Source organism: Zosterops lateralis (assembly GCF_965231275.1).
Source record: "Zosterops lateralis genome assembly, chromosome: 2".
Classification (NCBI taxonomy): domain Eukaryota; kingdom Metazoa; phylum Chordata; class Aves; order Passeriformes; family Zosteropidae; genus Zosterops; species Zosterops lateralis.
Window position 1 is genome coordinate 10,249,057 of NC_139763.1, and position 8,567 is coordinate 10,257,623.

Below are 8,567 nucleotides of genomic sequence, written 5' to 3' on the forward strand. Positions count from 1 at the left end.
ATCCTTGTTTTTCATTATTCTCAATTTTTTGGTTGACATAACTAATATAGTTCCCAGATAAACATTTCCTTGCCACAGTTATACCACTCATTCTGAAAGGTACCGAGAAATATAAATCTTGAAATGTTGCAAACTATGTAGTGATGATCACTGCCTCTGACTAGAGAAAATGTTACATTTTATTTATGTTTAGGGGGTTGTTTTTTGCTAACTGCTAAGGTTTTTCCTGACTGTGCAAGCACTCGAAACTTTTGTGTGCTTTAACATTTTTCCAGCTGTAAAGAAGAAGAGATGGCTGCACCTTCCCCTGTGTGATACATTCTGTACATCAGTAAAGGCTGTGCAGGAAACACATCGGGCATGGGATGGGAGAGCACAATTTCAGAGATCACCAGGAACATGCAGAGGTCATCTTGGAGAGCTGAGTAGGAGTGTAGGCTGAGGACACTGGAAAGTAGCCTGGATCTTTAATAAACACAAACTGTCAAAGCATAAGATTTATATTCAGTTTGAATGATGGCTTTGTTCGGGAACTGAGCCCTCAGTGCCATCCTGGGACATTGCTGATTTGAGATGAGAAGCATCACTTCTAAATCACTGAATGCTCATTTCCTCTAGTTCTGATCCATGCTGACTCCGTTAAGTTTATGAGATCACAACCCAGTGTGACCTGGCTGCAGGCCAGCAAGCACAATAGAGTTCCACATCTTTCTGACTGCAAATTGAATTACTTCTCTTGACATTAAAGTCAAACCAAAGTCTCATCAGGACAGCACTGCCAAGGCAGTTCTAGTGTGACATGTTGACATATGCCTGAAGTTTGTGTTTCATATTCTAAATATTTTTGCTCTTGCTATGCAAATACAGTACACGAATGTGAACAAACAATAAGGAGTGCAAGCAGTATCAGAAGCATCTTGGGATTAGGGAATTCTGAACTCCTGTTCTTTTACTGACTTTTATCTTCTTGAAATTGTATCCTTGTCGATTTGCAGGATTCTTTTGAGACCTCTGAATACTAATAGCAGTCTACTTAGAAACATAAGTTCTTCACAGAAAGTCCATCCCCTTGGATACCATACTGGTCCACCTTTTAATATTCACTATTCAGTTTTTAAGTGCAGCTTATGTAGAAATCTTCTACCTTTCTGCCTAATTATTTAATTATTTACCACTTAATATTGTGCCTTAACTCTCCATTTCTGTGGAAAGGAATCAGCTTTTAACTTTTTTTTTCTTTGTTTGAGGATTAATGAGTAATGCACCTTCGTTCTGGAGATGTAAGACACTCAACTAATTTGAAATGAAACAATTGAAACAATGTCTGCCATTTACATGGTTGCCTAGCAAATAGTATACCATGTGGAGTTTGTGGAGTGCATGTTGCAAGTGACTTTGAAATATATACTTGCAGCCTGGGGATAAAGATGACAGTCAAATCTGAGACGTGAGAGTAATCAGGGGGCCACCTGGAACAAATAGTATAAATGTAATCTTCTGATCAGCTAACCCCTTTTCACCTCAGTGCTGGTCACAGTGGAACATCAAGTACCAGAAGAACAAAATGTAAAATATGTCAAAAAATAAACAGCCCGAGAATCTGGGTTATATATCTCTGTGCAGTTAACTACTTCCTCTTTCCAAATGTTCAGAGTATATTTTTGGCTCTGAGAGTGAGAAGAACACATGGAGCTTTTTGTCTTGGTTTTAGTACCTTCTACAACAACAACAACAGTAACATTGTGGTTAGATTGCGTCAGAAGCTATTGCTTCAGCACAAAGAACAATATTTCTCAAATGCAGTCTGAACAGAAAGAAGAAATACTTCACTCAAGAATTATTTTCCCAGCATTCAAGTAATAGTTTCCATTGCCACATGGTTTGGTTTTAATAGATTGCAGTCTGAAACAGGATTTTGGTCTTTGTGGTTGTACATAAAATTTAGATGTAATTTTTAGCAGATAATGACTCCACCCAATTTTTGTTTAAGGCAGTCAATATATTTATCATTCCAGGGTATTTTCCTTTCCATAACAGTTTCCCATGGTGAAAGCTTTGCTGCCACTGAAGAACCCTTTCCTGCACTTCAGGACAGTCTCCCACTCTCACCTTTACTTCATGGCGTCATACAGTGAATTCTCTCTCTAAACAAGCACAGGAAGGACAGAAACCTTATGAAACTACTGCCTCAAGAAGTGAACTGGACATAAGCACACATTTCAGTAAGCCAAAACCGAAGAACTCCACAGGTGTCCCACAGTGCTGACACACGGCTGGGCTTCTCCCTGGCTGCTGCTGACTACAGCTCCAGGATACTGAAACTCACCCAGCCAAGGCTCTGAGCTGTGCCAGATTTTCCAGCAAGTGATAAAGGATGGAAATACCACACTGAGGGTGAGTCATTTGAGCTATTCCAGTGAAGGAATCACCTCAGTGAAGACATGGAGAAGAGCCAACCTGAAAACTGCTTCATCTCTCCTGCTCAAGCCTGCAGTGCCTGTTCTAATGCTGCTGTTCTGTGGAGAAAGTCCTGTTTGTCATCTTTCTTTTGAATGTTGATGGTATTACTGGAGTGAGTGCTTCTTGTGAGGATTTAGCAGCTTCATTTGGCAGCACTCAAGCAGTTAACAAAGCATTTTAAAATTAAGTAAAACAAATCCTTGCTTTCAATCCTCTGTGAGGATAGTCTAGTTTCCAGAATTCAGGCAAGACATAACTGCGATACATTCAGTAACAAAGTCAAATAGATTCTGTTTAAAAACTCACAGTGAGCTTTAACAAGAAAATAAATTAGTGTTTTTATATGGCTCTAAGAAATGAAGTGGATAATTAAGTTAAAGAGAGCAAATTGAATTACAATGTTTTCTGTTGTGTGAGGTTTTTATGTGGTGTATAGGAAGAACTATAGATTTAATTGTACAAATAAGTCCTTAATGAATTCCTTGCTCTTTTTTTTCTGGCTGTAAAATACAAGGTTTAGTAATTTTATTACTTAATATTTTCCTTTTGAATAAATATTTAAAATTTTTAAAAATGTATTTCACTTTATTTCATTTTTGAGATTAAGACAAGGGGTTTTTTTTAAGTCTGCTTATACTAATCATCAGAAGAGGATAAGGAGTTAAGAATGAGGGTTGAAACCTTTCAAGCAAAGGGTTTGGAATTAAGTGCAGTTTTCAGAGTTCAGGCTGATAATCTGCAGAACCTAAAAATAAAAACATCTACATTTAGTGACTTAACAAAGAATTTAAGGATATTACTTGCCCATGGAAAGAAGCCTAAGGAGATGTAAATCCACAAGTTGGACACCAGTTATTCTGGATAAAGCTCTGTCAAACTCAAGGGAAAGACAAATAAGACTGTAACTCTGGGGTCTGTCTGTCTAGTTCAGGCTGCAGAGAAATGGTGGAAGGTGAAAAGCAGAATGTGTGAGAGGTACAGGATGTGTCAGCCCTGCTGTGACCCCAAAGGTCACCTGTGTCTGCGCCTTGTGTGACCACTGAACCTGTAAAGAGAATTCTTTCTAACACAACTGTCAGACAAGCCACAAGCAGAGCCACAGCATCACACAAACAAGGATCTTCATCTATTTAATATTTCTGGTGCTCCTCTAACCCCTTCTGAGGAGCTCACTGGCTTTGAGCTGGATTGCTAATACGCAGTTCTGGTGGATTTTTCAGCTTGGGTTATGCCCTACAACTCAAAGATATGAATCCCATTTTACCTGGACAAGACAAAATAATTTCTTTTGATGTGTTTTTGCAGAGTTCTTCAGACTTTCATTTTCAAGTGCAAAAAAAACTTGTTCCAAAAAAACCCAAAAAAACCCCAAAACAAAAACAACCCCACCAAAAAAACCACAAAACAAAAAAAATCCCCCCCCAAAAAAAAAAAAAAAAAAAGCCACAATCCACCCCTCCAAAACCCCCCAAAAACCTCAAAAAAAAACCCCCAAAAAACCCACCAACAAACTCACTAAAAAACAAACACCCATCAAAAAACCCCCACCAAACCCCAAACTTTCTATCCAATTCAAAAGACCTTTCTTAATTTTGCAGCTGGAACAGAACCCATTATTTGCACTGCTCTATTTTTAGTGATGTGTGTCACTTCAATCTCAGTTACCTTGGTTTGAAAGAAAACAGCAACTGACAACCAAGCTTCTAATTAAATGGGTCAGTTCCATTGTACAAAATGAGTATCTCCAAACTCATCTATTTTAGACAACTTTTCCAATTTGAGCTTCCTTCCAGGAACTGTGAATGACGAACTAATTTCTGTTTCAATGAACCAATTATTCTGTTTGGTACTGAGTTATGCTAAAAGGCAGATGTCTATTTTCTCTTAAATCCAAGCAGCATGTCTAGCCAGTGGCATCTTTCTTGATAGCATGTCTGCAACAACATAAAACACATCTTCCCATTATGTTCTAGGCCTCAGACAACTTCAATTCACCTCCCAGTTGCAGTTAGACTAATGAAAAGTCAACTATCAAGCTGGAAATAAGTGCCCGTGTTTATTTACTTCTGCCACTGTAACTTTTGCATTGCACTGGGGTAGTTGCCAGGTGTAGCCCTGGTTTGGTGCCTGAGATGTTTTGGTTTTCTAAAATTCTTTTTCCAGGGAATTTTCTGTAAACAAGAGACATGTTTTTGTAACTGTACTATGTTTACATTCTTTTCCTAGGAGGGACTTCTTGATGTCCCTCTGGTCTGACCAATGTGATTGAAGAGGTTTGTCTTTGTTTCACCAATTGAATTGGTCTGTGTAGAATAGTATGAAAAGGGAGACACATCCCAAAAATAGAAGTCATTTTCAGCCTTCTGAAGTCAGTCTTTTGTCATTGTAGTGTACAACAGCATCAGCCAGGTGTGTGAGAGGAGCACCAGGCTTTTCACAAAAAAGCAGGTTTACAGGACCTTCACAGGGGAACAAAATCTTGAGGGTTTTCTTTGCCACAAGTCTGAATAGTTTGTCCTTTTCAGAGGCAGTAGCGTATTTAGCCCCCAGACTGTCTCTGAAAACAGAGCCTCTGCCACCTTGTCTTCCCTCCTGTCAGGGAACTCATCCCACCACTGACTACCTCATGGAAGTGCTTCAGAATGAGAAGATCAAAATGCAAGGATAAATACATGGATAAAAGTAGCAACATTTCTTCTTGGGAACAAAATTTTTTTCCTGAGAACTCATCTTCCAGAACTAAAAATAGTTCATGCTGGGATGGCCATGAGGATTTTCTGTACAATAAAAATGACTAGTGCAACCAAAGGGGAGATGTTTTTATTTCAGGTAGGGAAGCAGAGGGAAGTATGGTAAGTCCTGGTCTACAACCTTATGAAAATTCTGTTTGATTTTTTAATCATTACATAAATCTCAGCAGGAATAGGTTCAGAGAAAGACTACAACTATGACCACAATAACTGAATTCTTGTCTCATGGGATTACAGCAAAGTAATTTGAATTAATTTTGCAAGTCAGAACAATTCAAAGGGGAGTTTTGAGGATCACCAGAAGTAAGGAGGTGTAGTTCAGCTAAAGGGCAGTGCTGTACAAAGTTATGGGCCCATAACTGGCAGTGAACTCAGGCTGGGAATGTGTTCTGTCATCTGAGGGTAAAGAACCTTTTACTTTCTCTGTGCTAATAGTGAATTAACTTTATTTAGAGTGATTCACAGTTCTTTTATATATACAATACTTAATGTGATTGTCTTGTGGAAAAGAAGACAGGAAATCACAGGGCAGAGCTTCTGTTTAGTCTTAAATTCCTTTACTGCCTAATGACTTGTCTGTGTTATTTGTTCTCCAAAGTTAATGAAAGTACCTCAACCACCAGGCTGACCTGTTGCAGGTAGGAGATGTAGCAGACAATGCACATTTCCCTGTCTTGGTCTTTTTACCTTTTCTTCAGCAGTGAAGTGCCCCCCAACTTTATACAGAATTGCCACATCAAGTCCGACTCTGGTTTCAAGAAGAGAGGAGTTTTTCTGAAGGGAAAGGGCAGGACAATGCCCTTGTGTTTTCCATAAGAGGCACCTCTCCTGCAAAGCCTACAGAGTTCTTGGCTCCCACATGTAGATGGCTGCTTGAAAGGAAAACCTCTCTGCTTCTCTGGACAATGAATACTTCCACACCCTTCACCAGAAAAAAAAACCAAAAAACACTCTATTTGAAACAAGCCCAGGTAAGAAAAGGAAGTCCTGAGAATCCCAGAACCTTCGAGACCAGGGGGAGTTTTTTTTGCAATTGTTCAGTTCTAGGCATTTAGGGTTGCTAAGTGTGGGTGCCAAGGATAAAAAAAGAGAAAATACTCAATGTCTTGTTGATCATTAAAAATACAATAGATAGTGTGAAAAACGTGGAGTGAGTTATATTAAAAAAAAATCATATAAGCATACATAATCACTGCTACTTCTTTCTATATGTCAGTCTCTGAGAATGGTGTATCTCCACCTCCCAATGAACATAGTATTTGAGCTGTCATTGTACTGAATAGAGATTCTGAAGAAGGTGTCAAAGCACAGTGTTGAAAAATCTATTTTGCAACTGAGAAGGAATGATTTCTGTAGATGTAGAGTAAAAAATTACTCTTCAATCAATTCACACACAACCTAGTTTCCAAAACACTATAGTAAAAGCCATGTATTGTTACAGGTAAAGGAATTCCTGTTCTCTACCACAACTTTCCTTGGCTGAGCATTAGTTGAGAAAAATAAGTATGATTATGATTATATGTGCACACACAGACAAACACAGAAAAGAAGCATTACAGTATCTTAGAACAGAGATAATTTTCTGACTCCAATGAACTCTCTCAGCCACATGGTGAAAACTGGTTGCATTCCATAGAAAATACTCTAAGCAAATGCAGAATATGTATATTAAAAGAATACATTTTGTCAGCAGGTCAAAACATATCACACTGCTGACTTTCAAAGCTCCATTACTGTAAAATGGACATGGAAACATGCTAAAAGCCTTGTCCTGACTGGTTCCTTTTGCAGAGCTTAGCTAAAAGTTTATTGTTTAAGTAGAAGAGAAAGATCAAGCCCAAAGTGTAGGACATGAACTCTTTTCTCCCTCTCCTGAGCCAGAAAGAAAGATCAAATTCTTTTATTTCCAATAAAGGTGGTTCAACACAGACTGTGACTTCTCTCTTTGTGCATAGATTTTTCTGCTTCTGTCATGAAGCAGAATGTGTCAGGACTAAACATTGAAAGGAAGGAATATTTTTAAGTTGTAAGAAAGAGTGCATTCAGTCCCAGCAGTCTTTAATGTCACACATCTCTGGCTTGACTGGTCAGGACTGTTTTATGTCCCAGTAGTTTTCAGGAAATACCAGGTCTGACCTTACTGCAGCTCTCATTTGCACTGACAAACTCCTCCCAGGACATAACCTGATTTCTGTGCAGTAAGAAGTAAAATAAACTGCATCTAGACCAAGGTAGTAGGTGTGTTTTCAATTTATTTAAAACTAATCTTTAGCCCTCGGCTGGAGCTTCTCAGGCTCTGAGGAGTTATATCAGGAATGAACTTCTATAAAGCAAAAGCGAAAGTAATTCAGAAATATGGCACTGTCATGGTGCTGGCCAGGTCCTGAAGCCACAACAGCATTTGGAATAGTGTGCCCTGAATTAACAAACTCTCTGGCAGCTGGGCTATTGAAGGTGATTAACAGCTGTTTTATGGGTTGTCTGCCTCATTCGGTGCATATGTGTGCTGAGGGGCTGCTGAAGTGATGTAGGAGAATAAATAAAGTCTCTGGGACTGAGGAAGAAAACATCCTCTGTTGTGTTTTAAGGGAACCTGAAATTCATGTAACATTTTCATCAATTACTTTAAATGTACTTCAGAAGAATTAAAATGCCCACCCTTTAGAGTGGTCTTTACTGTGACAAATCTAATGACATGGCAATAAACCAGAAAATTGTGACTTTGTTGTTCTGCTGTTTTATTGTTCAGCAGAGAAAATGCTGATGAACACAAGAATGCATAAAAGAGACTGGAGAACCTTGGCTGAGCCTCCATTCATAAAGCTTTATTGAAATACAAACATGTCACGGAAGTACAAAGCCAGCTAAAATATCTCGCAGCTAAATCAAGTAGACTGAGACAAAGTCATTTCACTGGATATTATCTAACGCTGCTAACTCACATGGCTAAAGAATTAGAGTTTCAGTTCACCTCCACAGTGAAGTTACCTGGTTTCCTCTCTTTTCCTTTACGGGGACCTATCAGCCATGCAATGACAATTACTTGAACTGCCAAGATTCCTAAACAGCTTCTCTGTTTGTTGTTGTTGTTGTTTTTTTTTTTTTTTTTTTTTTTTTTTTTTTTTTTTTTTTTTTTTTTTTTTTTTTCTCACTCAATCTTCAATAAAAGTCAGGCTGAAATTGGACAGGCTGAATCGGTTGTTAACAAATGGTTTTTATTCAATAATTTATTTCTTAAAAGGTAGGGGTTTATATTGTTTCTTAGTTTCTCTTCTTTCTATGTAAAATGCTGACATCTATTACTACTGTCTTAGACTTTGCAAAAAATTCTATTATTTTATAAAGAGTTTTCATTTA